We start from the raw sequence: 20364 nt of genomic DNA, 5'->3' as shown, positions 1-20364 counted from the left end.
AGAAATGGGACCAGCTCACGATAGAAAGCAAAACCTGTGCTGAACATGTGTTTCTCTTTTTCTCATCAGCAATACCTTTCCCTACCCCATCCATTGTAACCCCCTCCAAAAAGTTAATGAATCAGAACAGTTAGGACTGGAAAAAAGTCTTGGAGGCTAAATGACATGCCCAAGGTTGCAAAGCTGGTTCACAGAGGAGTAGGGACTAGACCCAGCCACCTATCTCTTCCTGCCAGTGTTGGTGACGTTGGGCATGCCACTCTCCCATCACGATTTCCAGGAGAACCTCCCGCTGGTTTCAATGCACCAACTTAACCTCTACTGTGTGTTTTCAGAATCTAATCAGGTGCCACCTCTCGATAAAGGGTCCTCGTAGAGATTGGCTACCAGGCGTAGCAGCTTCCTGCAAATTGCCTCTTCCCAGAACTCATCAAAATTCTCTGAGCTAGCCATTTCTCTCTCTCTTTTTAAAATATTTTATTTATTTATGTGACAAAGAGAGCATAAGCAAGGGAAGCATCAGGCAGAGGGAGAGGGAGCAGCAGTCTCCCTGCTCAGCAGAGATCTGGATGCAGGGCTCAATCCCAAGACCCTGGGATCATGACCTGAGCTGAAGGCAGATGCTTAACCGACTGAGCTACCCAGGCGCCCCATGAGCTAGCCATTTCTAAGGCAGGTCCTTGGTTGGATCCTTGAAATCACAGCCCCCTCCACACACACACACACACACACACACACACACACACACACACACACACACTTTGCACCTGCAAATGGTCTACCCTATGGAGAGAATAGGCCTTCGATGTCTAATAATTTCAGAAAGCTCATTAATCCTTTTGAGCAGCCCAACACACTTATTTCAAACCACAGTGCCCCAGCTGCATGTACTTCTTAGCATAAACACCTTATTCCTTATTTTTTTAAAAAGATTTTATTTATTTATTTGAGAGAGAGAGAATGAGAGACAGAGAGCCCGAGAGGGAAGAGGGCAGAGGGAGAAGCAGACCCCCTGCTGAGCAGGGAGCCCGATGTGGGACTCGATCCCGGGACTCCAGGATCATGACCTGAGCCGAAGGCAGTCGCTTAACCAACTGAGCCACCCAGGCACCCAACACCGTATTCCTTATTATGCTATGACTTCCACCACCAAATTGGCCTTTATTTTCATCATTTCAATTTAAGACTTTTGTTTAAACCATAAAATACTGACCACAGCAAGTGGCCTTTAGAAATCAGCTTTACTGATGAGTTTAGTAACTCTTTCAAAGGGAAGACCTCAAAACTGCCGGACAGGCTCTGTCTCAGTGGTGGGAGTAGGTCTCAGCTGTCCTCAGCTATCACTGGCAGGGAGGTGGTCAGCGGCTGGTCAGACAACGATGAGATGTTAGAAGCACAGCGGCTGCCCGCACAGCACAGGGAAGTCTCTGGAACTCAGAGGAGTTCAGCAGTGGGGTTGCTCATGACCCCAGCTTCTTCCACCCACCAGTTGGGAGCTGCGCTGCCTTGACAAGCTGTATTCACAACATGCTCCTGATCTACCTAAAAGTTCCCTGAGCCAAATACTTAAGCTAAGTCCTAACAAGCTCACAAGACATAGGGATTCCTCAGCTCACCAACATCTGGTCTCTTTGTGCCTTGGTGGGAAGAGAAACCATGAAGGAAAACTGCTCTTCTCTTTCCATGGCTGCCACACTGCTTCCCCTCCCCAGCCCTCTGGGTGGAAAGGTGGACATTGGACCGCTTTGCAAACAACAGAAGCTGGAGGAAGATCTTGCCTGTGTGCCCACATTCCCAGCCAAGGCTCCACCCATGTGGAGGGTTCTCAGCAGATGAGGCCTCTGTAATGTTTACGTTGATGAACCAGGCTGCTCCTTCTCAGCACCCAACCAGCTGAGCCCCATCTGTGCACAGCGAAGGCCGGCCTCTCAATGAGCTGCCGTCTAGTTGGGGAGCAGGAAACCTCAAGCACGGGAGCGTTCCCAACGATAAGTACTGCAGGGATTTGATAAACACCATGTGCTGAGCACTGGGCTCGCCGTTCTGGGGCCAGGAGATAAGTGTGACCTGCAGCAGCCGGGAAAGGCTTCACATGTGAGGGGGAAACCAAGTGTTTGGGAAGTGGCTTTGCTTGGGAAGAAAGGCGGGAGTCAAGACCTGAGGCTAGGGGGAGCCCGCTGCTACATTTGGGGGTCATTGAGGAGCAGGGGCCAGGTGGAAGGAGATAGAGAAGGAGGTCGAGGCCCGGGCACCTCAGTGGAGGGTGTGTGCCCTGTGTTTACCCCATGGGCCCCCACTCCCTCTCACCTGTTTCCTCCAAGGAACACAAGCCTGCCTCTACCTTTGCCCAGCTGGCACTTATCCAACCTTCAAGGCCAGGATCATGTGTCAGTCTTCTGGGAAGCCCTTGCCGGCCTCGCTGCCAGCATCTGTATCCCAGCTGCCCCTGTCCTGTGTCCCCACAGCCTTGGCACATGTGGGGACAAAGATTAGCTTGCTGGTCAACCTCCCCAGTAGGCAGTGAGCCTGTAGGTCTGTCCCCCCAGTGCCTGGCTCCATGCCCAGCATTCAGTCAGCCTTCGGGTCACAGTCTGCTGAATGTTGCGGGCACGAGGGGGTGCACTCTGCCCCCTAATGGGGACCTACAAGGGTCAGAGCAAACCCTCTTTGGCTGGCATGGCTACAAGTTCCAACATCTCTGGCCTTATGCACCTGCCAAGGCTCACTGACTACTAACGATCTCAGATGCCTCTCAGCACTGCAGTGTCCCCACAAGGAGAACCAAAAACTCAGCTTCTCAGAGACTGTCACAGGATCTCCAGATGTTATTAAAATCTTTACCTTTGATCCAGAAATCCCATTCCTGGGAATCTGTCCCATAGAAATAAAAGTATATAACAATGCATAGATCATATACAAGGATGTTTGTTGCAGCTTTGTTCGTGGTGGTAAAACACTGGAGACAACAAGAATGCTATTGAGGGGCACACGCAGAACAGTTGTGACGTACTCACACCATGGAGTGCACGTGCTTTTGGGAAGAGGACTGCCCATCTCCACGGAGTAGTTGGGAATGATTTGCCTGATGTCTTGCTGAGTAACAGTAGTAAGATGTGCTTCTCCCTTCCCTTGTGCCTCTTGTCCCTTCCAGAGCAACTCAGCCCTTAAGTCTTGGGTGGGCTGGTCAGAGGGAGGAGAGCTTCGTTGTAGGACAAGTCAGATTCTGAACAGGGCATGGAGGGTGTCCATGCACCAGCGACCCTAAGCAGAGAGAGGAGGGTGAAAACATAAGGGGGTGGGCCAATGGGAGGGTCAGAGCCTGAGGGAGTGAGAAGAATGTCTATTTACAGGGCTGCCCTGGCAACGTGTTTTCAGAGACTCAGTGGAAAAGAGAGGTTCTGCAGCAGGGGGAGCTTGGCGTGGGGTCTCAGAGCCCCAGAAGGGTGAGGAAGTGCTCACATGGAGGTGTCCCAGTGTGGGATAAGAGGGACTCTGCCTGGGGGAACAGACCAGCGTGTAGGTGCTGGAGCCCCAGCTGGGAGAGGGGGCAGGGGCATAATGTGGAGGTGGTGAGTGACGGGAGCATCCACACAGGAGATGTAAAGGCACAATGGGAGACTGCTAACATGCAAGGGGACCCGTCATACAAGCAGACATATTGAGAGTATTCCTCCCTATAAGAGATGGGACTTACAGATAGGAATACTCAAAAACTAGAATAAACCCAGCAGTTTTAAATTGGAAGCAGAGGTATCAATGTGAGTTCATGGTTGTCAATATACATGATAAATATGGATTCCAAAGTGTGTATGTGTAGATACATATGTGTGTATGCATGTCTATCTCTAACTCTACTGACTGGGGACAGCCATCGACCCATAGCAAAGACATCTAGCACCCCGATCTTGGCTTTTATTTATTTATTTTTTATTTTTTGTTAAATTTTGTTTTTGTTTGTCTGTTTTAGAGAGAGAGAGCATGCAGGCAGGGAGGTGCAGAGGGAGAGAGAGAATCTTAAAACAGTTTCCACGCCCAGTGCCTAGAGCTCAACGGGGCGGGGGAGGGGGGGGAGGCTCAATCTTACAACAGTGAGATCATGACCTAAGCTGAAATCAGGAGTCGGTTGCTTAACCGACTGAGCCACCCAGGCACCCCCAGATCTTGGCTTCTCTGCAAAAGGAAGCGAGGATCCTTAGAGAAATGGTGAATTCCATGCTGGGGCAGGGAAAGTGCAAGATGGGCCTGAAACATCTTGCATGAGCAAACAAGAAGGTATTCAGATAATGATAGGATATGCCAAATGGACACAGACAGGAACATCAAAATATATAACAATAGTTAACAGATTATAACCTATTAAATACAAAAGGAAACTATGAATCCCTGTGATACACATGAGTAAACTAAACATTTGATGAGGAACAAGATATTTACATAGAGTCAAGATGCTTCCCCACAAACTATTAATTATAAAGGGAAAAAGTGTGTGGTAAAATATATATATATATACTGGCAGATACGATCTCAATCAAGCAAAGTGAATGTCATCAGGAACAGTAAGTGCACCTGTGCACCACAGACGGGGTCCGCAAGAAGAGTCCGCATCATTTCTGTAATCTTCCTGCCAATGACACCAACCTGTTTGCAGGAAGTTCGCACCAAAATAATCAGAGGTGATGAGGCATCACATCTGCACCTTGGTCCTAATGGATCAGGGCTCAAAAATACAGGTATCTTGTATTGTACTTGCAACTTTCGGTAAGTTTGAAATTGTTTCAAAATATAAAAGCTGTAAATAGTAATCCAAAGCAAGATATTGAAAACCCTGTGAAATATGATCCTAATTGTATAAAACAATGACCCGCCCTCACATAATAGTCACAAGTATGTGTGTTGTGTATGGCTATGTGTTTCTTTGATTACATGACGATACAGAGAAATACAGACTCCTACGTGATAAGTTGTACACAGGTGACCTTGGGTAGAGGCAGGAGCAGAGAGAGAAGGATTCAAGCATAAGAAGAGTTAAAAAGAGACTACATTAAAAATTTTAAATGTGCCATGTAAAGCCATCATTATCTTGCACTTAATGTACAATAATGTGTGTGTATTGGTCTACTGCCAAAATAAAACACCACAGACTGAGTGGCTTGAAGACGGACATATTTTCTCATAGTTCTGGAAGTCGGAAGTCCAAGATCGAGGTGTCGGCAGGGTTGGTTTCATTCAAAGGGCTCTCCTGGACCTGCAGATATCTGCCTTCTCCTTGTCCCCCCTCACGCATCCTTCCTCACACACATGTGCATCCCCGGGGTCTCTGTATGTGTCTAAATTTCCTCCTTATAAAAACACCGCCCTAACAGCCTCTTTCTATTTTTATTTATTTATTTATTTGACAGAGAGAGCGAGAGAGCACAAGTAGGGGGAACAGTAGAGGGAGAGGTAGAAGCAGGCTCCCCGCCAAGCAGGGAGCCCGATGCAAGGCTTGATCCCAGGACCCTGGGATCATGACCTGAGCCGAAGGCAAACGCTTAACCATCTGAGCCACCCAGGCGCCCCTAACAGCCTCTTTCTAACTTAATTACTTTTTTAAGTCCAAATACAATCACATTCTGAGGTACTAAGGGTTTGCACTTCCACAGACAAGTTTGGGAGGGACAGGACCCAGTCCAAATGAGTACAAATATGTGTGAGCGTGTGAGTGCGTGCGCACACGCGCTCACACAAAAGCCTTGACCCTGATCAACCCATGTGTTCCTAGTCCAAGCAAGCATCCATCATGACTTGGTCTGGATTTCTTGTTGAAAAAGATTTGGTGACTTTTGGTCTTAAAAAAAATATTTTTGTAGGGTTGTTTCCTGAGTTTTCTTAATTCCAGTTGAAAGCAACAGTGACTCTTACTTCATTTGAGGTAAATCCAGACTAAGTAAATGATGAGGGTTAGGGTAGTCCTCTCTGTTAACAGGATGTTTATGAAACTACACTCAGAGTCCTCTTCTGTTCGGGCAGAATGGTGGGAGATCACAATCCAGCCACTCAATAACGGTGCGATTTGTCCTGAAGTTTATACCTTCGCTCCTATCATGTCTTTGTCTTGTATATCTCTCTGTGTTATCTTCAAGACAACTTCACGCTCCCCATCCCCACTTAGATTTCTTTCCACTGCCCTTTCTGGTTTCACCTAGTTCAGTTCCATGCCTTTGGAACTATCTTCTCCCACAACGAAGTCCTACAAGCCCCAAGCTGATTGAATAGTCCAACACAACCCAAAGAAAGAAAATACACAGTTTCCAAAGCCTGATTTATTTAAAAACCAAAAAACATCTGCGTTATTTTGGAATGCTCATTGTGGATTTGGTGTTAGGGCATCTCAATTCCCTGTCTTGTCATATCTGCAGAAATGTGGGAAGTGCTTTGCTTACCCCAGAAACGTCTCTAATGAACCTGCAGATCTCCCCCTTTTCCCTTTTCCAGTCTCTCCAATGGGATGTGCGACCCACAAAGTAGATGGAAATACAGTCCCTCCCATAGCTCTGCTAAGCAGACCAAGTTGTATCAGTTACATGTTGTTTCATTCTTCAAACCAAATGCGGGTTGGGAGTGTGGACGATTTGCAAGGGCACACAGTCACAGGAATGGATGGATTCTGAACACTCAGCCTCTGGGGCAGCACAAAGAGTGCTGGTCCTGCTCTAGCCCCACTCAGCTCTTCACTGGCTGGATGACCTCACCTGTCCAGCTCCTCACCTGTGTCACAGACAAGGGCACTCCCGCTTAAGTCTTCACTGGACAACCAGCTAGGCTGTGGATCGCACACCAATGTGCCCATCGATGGCAGAGCCCCATGCAAATCAGAGGTGAGAGGTGCATTAGTGTGCTGGAGAGGTGGGGGCTGGCTGTGGGGCAGGGATCCGGGTGCAGGTCTCTCCCTCGGCACTTTCTTCTGAACCTCAGCTTACTCCCTGGGAAAACAAGGATACAAGAGCCACCCTCACGACTGTCGGTTCCCCAGCTGGACTCTCCAGGGGACATCAGACAGCATTATCCCAGGACGCTTTACTAGCCTGTTTGGCCATCTCCCCAGGGACACTGTTCTCTGAGGTGAGATCAGGGGAGCAGAGCCCACAGCTCCTGGCTTTTTGAAACCAGATCCCACTCGGCCCCCCAGCTCCTCCTTGAGGGTCTCTTTCTTCCTGGGAAGTACATCCCCAAGTGGCCTCTCGCTGTGCTGCTGGCTCCGCAGCTGTCTTCTCTTCGCTTCCCGTCGAGTCCTCGAAGACTCTGCTGCAAACACCACAAGGTGGAGTCAACAGCTCAGCCTCCCTCAGAAAGAGGAGCGCTTTGGAGCTCTGCCCCTCATCAGAGGGCAGTCTCCCTGCCAAGTGTGATCACCTCACTCAAGCACCCTGCAGGAAGTGGGGTGGCAGGGAGGCCCGCCCTGCTCCCCCAGCAACCCAGACCACAATGGTGAAGCTGTCACATCGAGCACCGCCCAGTCCCCTCCAGCTCACAGTGGACAGGGAATGAGCCCTGTGTTTCTTTTACATTCTCTTCATTCACTCATTCATGCCTTTATTGAAACCTACCCTGTTCTGGGCACAGTGCTCTGGACCGAGCACACACATGAACAGCATCACCCCTGCCCGCTCTCGCACGGCTCATGACCTGGTGAGAGGAGAACACACAGGAGGCATGGACCTTCAACAGATACTTGATGGGTTTATACATATAAAACCAGTAGACGCTCCTCCCCACTAATGTGGAATATTAACTTATTCATCAAAAATATTTTGCAGGGGCGCCTGGGTGGCCCAGTCGTCGAGCGTCTGCCTTCGGCTCGGGTCATGATCCCAGGGTCCTGGGATCGAGCCCCGCATCGGGCTCCCTGCTCGGCGGGAAGCCTGCTTCTCCTTCTCCCACTCCCCCTGCTTGCGTTCCCTCTCTCGCTGTGTCTCTATCAAATAAATAAATAAAATCTTAAAAAAAAAAAAGGTATTTTGCGGTACTGACTACAGAATAGTCCGATCTAATGGATCCATAGAAGGAGACAATTCTTGATTTTGAGCCCTCAAGGCCAGGTCCCTGATAATCCATGAAACAATGTGCTCAAGTTTTCAAGTTTGGAAGTAGGAAGGGCTGAGTACCGGTTGTGGCTAATAACCACACTATGGATTCCTTGTTTTCATTGGAAAACACTTTTTTTCCTGCTTAATAATTGAAGATGGCAACAGCACAGATGGCCACGTACCTGTACCTTTAAGGGGAATCTGTGTGCCCAATGCCTAAGGAATGACTCCATCACCAGGACACTGACCCCGTCTTAGAGTGCCAACGGCTTGCTCTGCCACCCCAGGAAAAAAGTAGAAAGGCTCCTGGTGAGAGTCTGTGTCTCAGGCTCCCTCCTGGCTCTGCCCCCCTCCTCCAGCTACACTGAAACCGCCTCTCCCAGCAAGTCTCCTGAGTCATCCTGCCTTACATAACCCACTTGGGAGCCTCTTGGCACACATGCGTATGGTTTGTATACGCTTTCCCAGAGGTCCACCAGCCACCAAAATAATCAGTCTTCCCTCTAAACCCTTAAACCAAAGGTTTGCCCAACTGTTGTGTGCTCTTCTGGGGGGAAGTTTTATTTAGCCTGGCACAATAGAGGTTATATATACAGGCTCTGTAGGCTCGTAAAATAAACATAATTTAAATCATAATCTTACCCTGTGGTTAGAAAAATAGATTGTCACAAATACTTGTAATACTAATTGCTCATTATACACTTCCACGAGTTTCGCTCTGCTGTTAGCTCTGGGACAGCAAATGTTGGTGAATGTGAACTAAGCTATTTCAGCCAGAACCTACCACTCAGACTTGTGTTTGTGGAGGAGCTTCTGTTTACAAAACTCTTACCCACACATTTTCTCAACAAAGGTCTCCAGAGCTTTATGACATAGATACAATTATTCCATTTTACAGAAGAGGAAACTGACGTTCAGGGTGTTCCAGATCACAGGAGTGATAAGAGGACAGATTTCAGCCCTGGTGTTCTGATAGATCCCACTAGTTATAACCTCCCCATGGGATATGCATACACAAGGACCCCTGTACTCCTGGGTAACCTACACCCTTCTAACTATTCCACATGTTTCACACCTAACTCAGTGCTTGACACTTACAGGGCAAAGTAATAAAGTCTCCGAAGTTGAATGTAGATCTCTCCCTACTTCCTGGCCACACTGGGTCTTCTGCATCCTGTATAACTCAAAGTCTTGGGCACCTAACACATTCACTCTGTATCCGTTAATAAGTTAATGAATGTTTTCTATGAAGCTAGAGAACCCGTTCCTGTCCCCTTGTTTTGTGGACTTTGGAAGTTATGCTGCAAAAATGGGTTGTCCTCGGGGACAACTAGGGAGCCTGGCTGCACCTGACCTCTGAGGTCCAGCTCATTTCTCCCCCCAGGGAATTTTTCTTCAGAAGGCTTTCAAGCCACAACAGGAGCAAAGATGATGTGAGGAGGACAGGGTTATTGTGAGAAAAGTCTTTCGTATCTGGTATCTGTCTCCGAGATCTCAGGGCTCTCAGCAACTGCTATGCGAAGCAGCTCCCTCCAGGGGATCTGAATCACCACATCCTTCAGGGTATGTGCCTGCAGAGCTCCTTAAAGCATTTTTAGTGGTTTTAAGGATACAAGTTCCATTGGGGTCTATTCTTGTGGAGCTGCCCTGAGTTCGGGGCACCCCCCTCCACAAACCCCCAGACAAACGTGACTCTAGAGCACGGAGTTTCTATTTGAAGGTTCACAGTTTGTTTGTGTTGGCCGTTACAGACACTCCCTGAGATAGGCCAGTGCAATAGGATTTCCCAGGGCATGCTGTGGACTAAGAAAACAGCCTAGAAAAAACGGCTAGTGGAACCTTCCTTTCTGCCTCTTCTCTGAAATAAAGTGCGTCATTTTGAGACAAAAGGGGGCTCTGCTGAAATCACTTAAGGAGAAAAATACAGGTAATATTAAAAGTGTAACCGTACTAGGATGTACTGGAATTGTGATGATGGCTCGTTGCTAATGTTTCTTTCTCCAACATGCCCCCCTCCCCAGCATCTGGCATTACAACAGCTACGTATCCGTGACTGTTTCATTCTCTGAAAATGTAAGTGTTACATTTGTTACACATTTGTTATACCTAAAGTTCTACTCATCCCTGAGGAATTCCAGGATTTTGTAGCAAAATGCATCACAGAGTGATGATGTTTCAGAGGTTTGCTGTTAATGCTCCCTGCTGTCCTGCTCAGCATTTCATAGAGCTTCCTGGTGTCATTACCCAGAATCTAAATCAAGAGAATATTAAGAGTTTCAAGTTGCCTGTTGATTAAAGAAAACACCATACAGCAACTACTGAAAACTATAGGAAATGATTAAAGTGATCTGATGGAAAACATCAACATCTTTCCTATCAACCAGCAAAAATCAGTTTAAAACCCAAAGTTCCCAGCAGCAATATCAATAATAACAAAAACGACGCAGGGGGAAAAAAGCTGGTAAGAAATGCACAGGAAATATACACTGATCTCAGTAAATATAAAGATATTTTTAGATATTTACATAACCAAGTTGCACAAATTTCTGAATAGGATGATTGAGAAGATTAAAGTATTATAAGAATGTTCTTTTCCCAAAGAGATGAGATGTTTTATTTAATCCCAAAGAAAATATTAACATTGGGTTCTTTTTCGAACCTAAAAAAGCTAAACATAAATTGTACCTGGAAAATAGATTGAAGGAACGAGAATATGACAGATCTTAGTATATCCAAGAAGTATATGTTTTACAAAAACGGCATCACAAATTAATGGAGATAAGTATTTTTAAAGTAATGGTGCTAGGAAAATTTCTTGACATTTTGGAAAATAAAATACTGTTTTCTTATCACACACCCCTAATAAAAGAACATCAAGGCACAAAAGCAATGGAAGAAATAAAATAAAGATATCTATTTAAATTTTAATCACCTTTGTAAGTTAAAAATCCTTAAAATAAAAAGGCCAAAAATAAGCTGGGAAAAAAATCATTGGCATAAATCTGCAACTTCCTAAAATGTACTGGCTTTGCCTTGCTCTCCATTCCTGCAAAGAACAGACTATTTCTGTGTTCGAATGGGCTGTCCTGCTCCTATTTCTGCTTTCAAGATCTCTGTGCCCATGTACCCCCTGGAGACATAGGAACACCTTGCATGGAAATCCCACCATTTACATATGAACCATTTACTTACTGAATATCTATGTAAAATATCTAGACATTTCCTTGCCTGAGGATTTTATCACAGTAAGTATATTTTGAGTAGTTGTACTACTTTAGGCTTAGATTTTTAAAACTAGAAATGTGCTCTTGTCCCTTTAGGAGAAGTCAGTTCATAAAATTATCAAGAGAACAAAAATTGGAATTTTAAAGAGTGAACTTAACTAAATTTCAAGTGGGTAGTTAATAAGAACAAAGAATTTCATTGAGAATAATTCCCTTCATGGGAAAAGAGGTTTCTGAATGCAAATAGCAACAGGAAGATACATGAGGGCAGGAAGTCTCTAATGTATTCAGTACTGGCAGGTGTGATTTACCTAGCAGACAAACCCCAAGAATTATTCAACTGCTCAGTTCCAGTAAAAAACTAGGATCAATTTTGCTTAAGAAAATATCTATTAAATACATGTACAATGTAAAATCATAGCCACATGCATACATATTTGCTAGAAGGAAATAAAAACTGGTTCATTTGCATCTTCTGCTTCTGACAAAGACGAAGTAACAGAGACCAGATTGCCTCCTGAAACAATCAAATGAAATATATCAAGCAGCAGTTTTCAAGGCACTGGACATCAGACAATGAAGGGGAGTGATTCTGAGTGATGGGAAATAGAAAAGGTGAGTCCTATGATCACCCCAGCTCACTGCTATGAGAGTCTGCAGGCCACAGTGCAGGGATGGGGAATCCAGGTGGTGCCCAGTGGACTCCCGGGGTAAACACAGCTCTACTGACTAAGCAGAGCTGAAAGTGTAAGAGACCTAGGTGTCTTGAGTTGGCAGGATAAAGTGCCAGAGAGGAGAGAGCTGCAGAGAGAGAGAATTCTTGAGATCTGTGGAGGGAACCCCTCAAGAATACAGCAGAGTACTGATAGGTTCATGCACATGGGGAAACTCTGAGGTGGGAGAAAGAACTGTCTGAGAGAGTTCGAGGGAAGGGTGCCAAGCACTCACCCAGGGCCAGAAAAAGTGCCTGTCCCCACAGCAAGACTGGAAGCGTCATAATTAATGGTTATTGGATAGGCTACTCAAAGTAGTCTTGTATCAATAGTGTGGAATAATTAGCCTAAGACTGAATGCTGCTCTGTTCCAACTAAATTCTTAAAAGCAAGATCTAAAAGGATCAAACTTTTCCCAAGTGATTTAAATGCATCCCAAAACAAAGCTTAAGAATGTTTATAGATAGACAAAAATACTCAGCACCAAAGTAAAATTCACCAAGCAGGCAAAGAAACAGGAAGATATCTTTAATGAGGAGAAAAGCCAACCAGTCCAAACCAACCAAGAACTGATTAAATGTTAAAATTAGAAGACAAGGACACGAAACAGTTATTATAACTACATAACTGCATTCTAGATGTTCAAGAAGTTAAGTAGACCCAAATCAAACTTCTAGAGATGAAAACTACAAATTATCAAATGAAAAATATACTGGATGTGATTAACAGCTGATCAGATATTGCAAAGGGAAAAGATAAGTGACTTTGAAAACATAGCAATAGACACTATCTAAAATAAAATACAAAGTAAAAAAGAACTTGAAAAAATTATAAAATCACTGAACTATGGACAATTTCAAATAGCCTAATATACATATATTTAGAGTTCCTAAAGAAGAGTAGAGAAGGGGAGAACAGGAAAACTATTTCAAAGAGTAATAGATGAGAATTTTCCTAATTTGGTGAAAAGTATAAATTCACAGATTCAAGATGTTTATCTCATCCTGAGAATGAGAAATATTTAAAGATCATACAAAGTCACTTCATATTCAAATTGCACAAACCACTGATAAAATCTGAGAGCAGCCAAAGAAAAAAGACACAATGGATTCTTTACCAGCAGATCCACATTATAAGAAATGTTAAAGGAAGCCCTTCAGGCTAAAGGAAAGCGAAACAAAATGAAAATATGGATTCATACCAGTGTTTTTTCAAGCTTGGCACTGGTGACATTTGGGGCTGGATAATTCTTTATCCAGACATTGTTGAATGTCCCCAGTGGGCAAAATTACACCCAGTTGAGAATCACATCCAGTTGAGAACCACTGATTTACACAAAAAAATGAGAGGCACTATAAATGCTATTACATTGGTAAATATGTCAGATTTTTTCTTATTATTTAAATCTATTTTAAAGATAGCTAATTTGGGGGGTTGCCCGGCTGGCTCAGTTGGAAGAGCATGAGACTCTTGGTCTTGGGGTTGTGAGTTTGAACCCTATGTTAGTCATAGAGATTACTTAAAATAAAAAGAATCATTCTAAAAGAGAGCTAACTTTTTAGGCAAAAATAATTTAAATTTTAAGTTTTCAACTTTTAAAGCAAAAAAACATATTCTTAACATTTTAATAGCAACAAAAACATAAAAAAATGTGGCTTTTATGTTTGTGGGGTTTAAGTAAAAATATATGTCAACAATATCATGAAAGCAGGAAGAGGAAAATAGAGTTCTGTATATACTACTGTATATACTTATATGGAAGTCACATAATATCTCTTGAAGTATGTATATGGTAAACTCTAAAGCAACCACTAATATAGTAAAACAAGAAGTTTTAGCTAAAAAGTCAACAAAATAGATTAAATTGAAAAACAATAAATAATCTGAAAGAAGAAAGAACATAGGGAAAAAGAACAAAAAGATGAGATAAATAGTAAGATGATAGACTTAAATCTAGCTATGAAGTAATCACATTAAATGTAAATGATATAAAGAGCTCAGTTAAAAGAGTTTTAAAAGGCTCATACTGTCAGAGTACATAAATAAAGCAGCATCCAACTAAATGCTCTTATAAGAAGTACACTTTATATATAAAGAAACAGTAGGTGAAAAGAAAAGGGTATGACTTGCTAACATTAGTCAAAAGAAAGCTAGAGTGGATACTAATATCAAACAAAGTAAATTTATATACAGCAAACAATATTGCCAGAGATTAAAAGGTTATTTCAATATGATAAAGGATTAATTTATCAAGAGGATATAACAATCCTAAAAGTTTATATACCTGACAGCAGAACTTCAAAAAGCATGAAGCAAAATCTGGTAGATGTAGAAGGAGAAATGGACAAATCTATAACTATAGTCAGAGATTTAAATACCACTTTCTCAATAATTGATTAAACAAGCAGTCAGAAAGTAAAGAATATATGAGACATGAAAACTCTAACAGCCAAGTTGCCCTAATTACCATTTATTGAATACTCTAAACAACAATAGCGGAATACACATTCCTGTCAAGTATTTACCAAGCATTTACCAAGACAGTCATACTCTGGGCCATAAAATATGTCTCAATAAACTTAAAAGGATTCAATTCACACAAAGTATGTTCTTTGACCACAATGAAATTAAATTGGAAATCAGTAACAGAAAGATCACTGAAAAATCCTCAAATATTTGGAAATTAAATAAGATATTTCTCAATAACCCATGAATCAGTAAGGAAATTGAAAGGAAAATTAGAAATTATTTTGAACTTCATGAAAATGAAAACATCACAGACCAAATTCTGTGGAATAACACCAATGCTTAAAGGGAAATTTATAACACTAAATGCCTATATATGAAAGGACTAAAGGTCTCAAGTCAATAACGTCAGATCTCATCCTAAGAAACTAGGAAAAATAGAGCAGACTAAACCCAAAGTAAGCCAAAGAAAGCAAATACTACAAATCAGAACAAAAAATCATGAAATAGAAAACAGTAAAAATAATAGAGATGTCCAATATGGTCATCGCTAACCACACATGTCTGTATAGCTTTAAATTTAAATTAGTTAAAATTAAGTAAAATTTAAAGTGCAGTACCTCAATTGCATTTGTCACATCTCAAAGCTCGATAGCTACTGGTGGCCATTTGCTAGCATCCTGGACAGTGTGAACACACAGAACACTTTAGTCATTGCAAAAATTTCCGTGGGGCAGAGACCAGCTCCCCCATATTTTTAAGTGACCTCAGTGACATCTGATCAGGTGCTCTCCAAGCCAAGACCCATCATCACAATGGACATGCAGGGAGAATTCCAGAGTATCAAAGAGATTACCAATCAGGGCCTCATTGTCCTCACCCTACGTTCACGGAAATCAGGGCAGGAGTCCTGCCCACGAGTTCCCAGAAAATACATCATTTTGCCAAAATGTTTACATTTTCTAAATCTTGGTTCACAATGAAGTTTTTATTACAAAGAATTTTCATGTTTCTACACTACTAACATATCTATACGCACATATACATACGTGTATATGTCACGTACAAATGGAAAAGCTCTGTGGCGCCGGACTGGGAACAGCAGAGCTGGCTCTTCATGAGATTCGTGATGTGACCCTGAGTGGACATAAAATAAAGCAGCTCAATTACAATCTTAGGAACTGGAATGTCTGAACTAACCACATTTTCAGAAGCCAAGTAAGTGACTTTAATTTTTGGCCAGATTCTTAGGGGGAAGTGCACAGCTCCGTGAGCTCACACACTTGACTTTCAAAAGCAGTGAGAAACCACAGTTCCAGACAGTTGAGGAAACACGGCCCTCAGCAACTGAGCTTCTTACCCAAGCTCATAAAAACTGTCAGAGCATGAATGGAGTCCAGATCTTTAGACTCAATTAGTGATCTTTCTGCTCTCCCACGGTGCCACATTGCCACATCAGGGATTGTGCTATGCATGAAGAGAGACCTTGCCTACCCGGACTTAAAAAACACAACACGATTCTGTAAACAACACCAAAGTTGTAGTAATTCAGGGAAAGGAGATCGGTGCTCTGTAGGGCCTTTAGACGTGCTGACCATGCAGCATTGTCCTGATTGTGTTTCCACCCCCAGACTTCAATTTGACTATGGATATTTCTGGGTTCTGCACAAAGCCAGCACAGAAGTCATCATCTGGTGCAATGAGGACATCTCACAGTATGGAAACACAGTTCCTCTTACTGACGGGCAGAGTTGCAATGTAAGCAGGTAAGGGTGCTGAGCCCCGGATGGCGTCAGCAGCATTCCTGAACTGTCTCCCAGAGCTGCGGGCCATTTCAGCTAAGGGCAAGAAGCACCTGCTGTGGCCACTGGCCCTGGCTGTCAGTGAGCATTTGCCCTGTCAGACAGATACCCGGCAGCGCTCAGGAAAAGTTGTGAATTTTGTTACTGGCACACTGACATAAGCTGGAGTGGAGCTAGAACGTCACTGCTGGTGTTCTCCAGCCACAAGCCTCTGGAGTCGATGGCAACAGCTCTGTGGTGTCAGAATCCAAGCCAGGCGTGCCAAGTGACCCGGAGAAACCTATAAGTGAGTGAGCTTCTCACAATCTCTAAGGATAAGGAAGAACATTCTGGAGCCTGCTTTCATTCACCCTTTGCCGTCTCCTTTCCTTATTTGTCAACATGGTGACTAAGAGGCAAATGACAGGACCACAGGGTTTCAAAATGTGAACTTGGGGGTGGTTGTTTTTTTTTTTTCCTAGGCATCTGAATGTACTGACTAGAAGAAAAGACCTCAAGTAAAACTGGATGTTTTCATGAAGCAAACTTTAACTTTGCATTTATTACAACCAGTTATCAGATGAGCAAAAGCTGTGTATGGATTTTTTTACTCTTTGGCAAGCAAACGGTCACCCAATCACCAGTCCCGCGGAAAATGATCAGGTACACAAAAGTCCTCTGAGACGGGCTCAGGGCATTTGTTTTTTCACAAGTAAAGGAGGAAGGAAAAGATCCTTTGTCACAAAGAAAATGTAAACTTGGAAGGAACATCCTGGTTACTTAGAATCAACTCAATGAGTATCATCGAAACTTCACAAAAATCTTGGTTCTTAAGTGAATCAGAGACAACTCACATAGTACAAACTTGCCAAGCCTGAGTTTTTCAATAGAAGTGACATTATTTTGAGGGTCTAAACCCAAGGCTCTGTTACAGACAGAATGGCTTGGTTAGCAAAATATTAGACAGGAGCTCTTGTTGCAATTTCTGTGGTAACAGCCTGAGGAGAGGCAGTGGAAGACCAGGGTGGCTCTCCCAGGGTCTGTTCCCAACTAGCTGCAAAATCTAAGGCTCACCACTTACCCTCTCTGGGCCTCCATTTCTCATCTCTAAAATAAAGAATTGGGATTCTAGGGACATCTGGAGACATACAGCAATGTCTGGAACATTTTGTCATGACTTAGGGTGGGGGTGGCGCTAAGAGGATCAAGTGGGTAAGAGACCAGGGATGCTGCTAGATTGAGAAACCCTGGTTTCAACCAGATTGGCCTGGCTTTTCCAACAAAGTAATATCCAGTGCAAACATCCTATGGTTCTCGAGACAGTTCAATATGTTTCTTTCATTCCAGACCCCTTATTTTTAAATTGTCCCAAATTATTTATCTTCAATATAAATGATAAATTTCACATATTACCAAAAATGTGTGCATAAAAAGTGCTTTTTTGATGTTTAACAACAACAGAATAAAGCTTCCTAATCACTGGGAACATCCTCCTAATAAACATTTACAATGACAGTTGGCAATGACTCAAAGTCTTCCAGGATACAATCTATATCCCAGCAGTAAAATTAATCTTTTGGGAAGTAACCTTAATAGTTGTTGGGATGATGTTTGCCAAATAAATGATTCATCAAATAATATCTTTGGTGCTGAAAGAAACAGGAAGTTTGTGAACATCCAGACTGTGGGATTGAGGGAGGCAAGACCTTCTGTCTGTAATTGTGGGTGTTGGGCCCATACAGAGATTCTAAAATAAAATAAAGCCAAAAATGTTTTCCCCACCAAATGTCCTACACATTCATCTGTTCCAATGGGGGCTTTGTTTAGAAGAATATGCATTTTCTTTGCTGACCCCCACCCTTCCCCTAAAGCCCAAGTCACCCAGGTGCACCCCAGGATATTTGCAGCATTAAACTTCCTGTATTTGTTACAAATGTTTCATTTGTCTGTCTGGCTCTCTGGACTCTACTTGCCCGGAGGAAGAAGCCTGTGCTTTGTTATTTCTCATCCTCTGCACCTAGCGACAGTAGATATACAGCAGACACAGCATAAATATTAGTTGACAGTGGTCAATATGGCAGACTTAGTGGATCTCACTGCTCCTCGCACAGAGAAATGTTGGATAGAATTGTTGGATAGAAAGCCAAACTCAAAAGCAAGGAAAGGATATCCTTAGAGGCCTGAGTCACAGAAGGAATTCGAAATCAAAGAGGTGGCTCTTGAGTTTCCACATGAATTGCGTGTATCGGGTGCCATAAACCCCTTGGCACTGGAATTTACTGCCTAAGGAAGAACACAAGTCGTGGACTTAAGCCATGTATGTGATGAGCAGCTGAAACTGAGTTCCCAAAATAAAGCTAAAGATGGGAGATAACTCACCCCCAGAAACACAAAAATAAGGGGAAAATATTTTTAAATGAGTATGTTTTAAAATTTTGAATATGTGAATATATATATAGTTGAATACATAATGCAAGAATGCAAAATTACATTAAAAAGAACAAGGAGATTGAAAAGGTACCAAACAGAAATTCAGCCATTAAAATAAAATTCCATACACAAGTTAAACTGTAGAATAAACACAGCAGAAGAGGAAACTAAGCAGAGGAAAATATATCTGAGAACATACCAGACTTTAATACAGAGAAATAAGAAGATGGAAAAAATAAACAAAAATTTTTTTAAATGAAGGAAAGAATGAAAACTCCAACTTATTTATGAAAAGACTCCAGTTGAGAGATGGAATGGAAATAATATTTGAAGGGGGAAAAAAGAAGTAATATTTGAAGGGAAAAAGGGTAGAGAATTTTCTGGAATAAGGACCCCTCCCACACTTCTCCCCTCATGTTGATAGGGCTGCTTTTCCTCAGTGAAACAGGAAAATTTGATTGCTGATTGCATTATTACAATCTCAGAGACCTAAAGTCTGGGAGAGACTAGAAGAAAGTTGCTTCCATGCAAATTCTCTCTGCTCTGAGATCTATATTTTTCCTGAAGCTTTTTCTAAAGAGGTCTAATGACCACACCCCCAAACATGACATCATAGGTTATTTTCTGTGACCACAACCCCATCACATTGTTCTGTCTCCCCAACCACTGCTGGTTTGATTTCTTTGCATAGAATAACTAAAGGTTATTCTAACAAATGACAAGTTGTAAAAGACAGAGTAGTCAAACAGACGGACAGACTCTGACTGCAGCCATCAGTCCAGGAAGCCAAATAACAACCTGTAGCAATCAAACTAAATGGCCAGGACCTGATTAATAATTGAAAGCTTTCTTAATGTTTGTCCCTGCTTCCAATTTAGGAAAAGCCAAATACGCACCCGTAAGCCATCACATGGATGCCCTGCTCCAAGTTAGCTGCTTCCAGCTCCCCCGTGCCCACAGCCTCCATCAGTGCACACCAGAAGCTGGTCCTTTCTTCCCTAAGAAGCCTTCCCACCCTGCCTGCCTTTGGACCAAATCACAAGTGATGGTGGCTGACTCCCTTGCTACAGCAAGCACTGAATCAATAGCCTTTGCTTCTTCCCATTTGGTTGTTTTTTGTTCATTTTCACACTTGCCCCAATTACAAATTAATTCTTTAAAGAATGAATTATTTTACCCATTAATATGAAGAAAAGATGTAAAATTAAAAATGTTTTAAAATCTCAATTATACACTTCACATTGTATTCCTTTCTTGCTTGCTCTGGGTAAATGATTTTGGCTTGCTGGTCCCCTAATTTGCTTCCAATCCTATGAAAACTACAGCCTTAGGCTCTCTATTCTTTCTATTTCTGAATCAAAGAAACCTAAGCTCTGAGACCTGATGTTGAGGGAATCTCAAATAAAAACAAAACACTGTGATCACTTGCCATCCTCTCTTGTTTCAACTGGAAGTCCACAGATCTTTCCTAGCCTTCTACTTGAATTTGTCTTTCTTACAAAAAAAAACGAAGAGTTACTGGAGGAAGTAATTTTATCGGTGATATGCTTGATAATTTTTTCTCTTAATTAGTGAGGGTGATAATCCAAGGAAACGAAGAGGATATGAGTAGCTGTTGATCCACACACCTTGCCCAAACCAGCTTGGCTCTACTTATGTTAAAGTGGAAGTTTGAGAGAAAGAG

The 20364-nt window shown here is 42.9% G+C and overlaps 1 long non-coding RNA gene across 3 annotated transcripts in view; it reads left to right on the top strand.

The window, feature by feature from the left end:
• The window catches only part of LOC123836801 (uncharacterized), a 49285-nt gene extending 29357 nt beyond the window's left edge, over nucleotides 1-19928 (top strand). For 2 of the 3 annotated variants that reach the window (XR_010413835.1, XR_010413833.1), the window contains exons 4-10: nucleotides 2935-3106; nucleotides 4517-9993; nucleotides 10088-10139; nucleotides 11781-11905; nucleotides 16101-16235; nucleotides 16733-16913; nucleotides 19559-19928. This is a non-coding gene — a long non-coding RNA (uncharacterized LOC123836801). The remainder of the gene's footprint in view (nucleotides 1-2934; nucleotides 3107-4516; nucleotides 9994-10087; nucleotides 10140-11780; nucleotides 11906-16100; nucleotides 16236-16732; nucleotides 16914-19558) is intronic. The other variant, XR_010413834.1, reaches the window with a different exon arrangement.
• Nucleotides 19929-20364: the final 436 nt, after the last annotated feature.

Source organism: Mirounga angustirostris, unplaced genomic scaffold (assembly GCF_029215605.1).
Source record: "Mirounga angustirostris isolate CCGP_5_RB_7025 unplaced genomic scaffold, mMirAng1.0.hap1 SCAF_8, whole genome shotgun sequence".
NCBI classification, from domain to species: domain Eukaryota; kingdom Metazoa; phylum Chordata; class Mammalia; order Carnivora; family Phocidae; genus Mirounga; species Mirounga angustirostris.
This window is presented reverse-complemented; position numbering and strand designations above follow the sequence as displayed.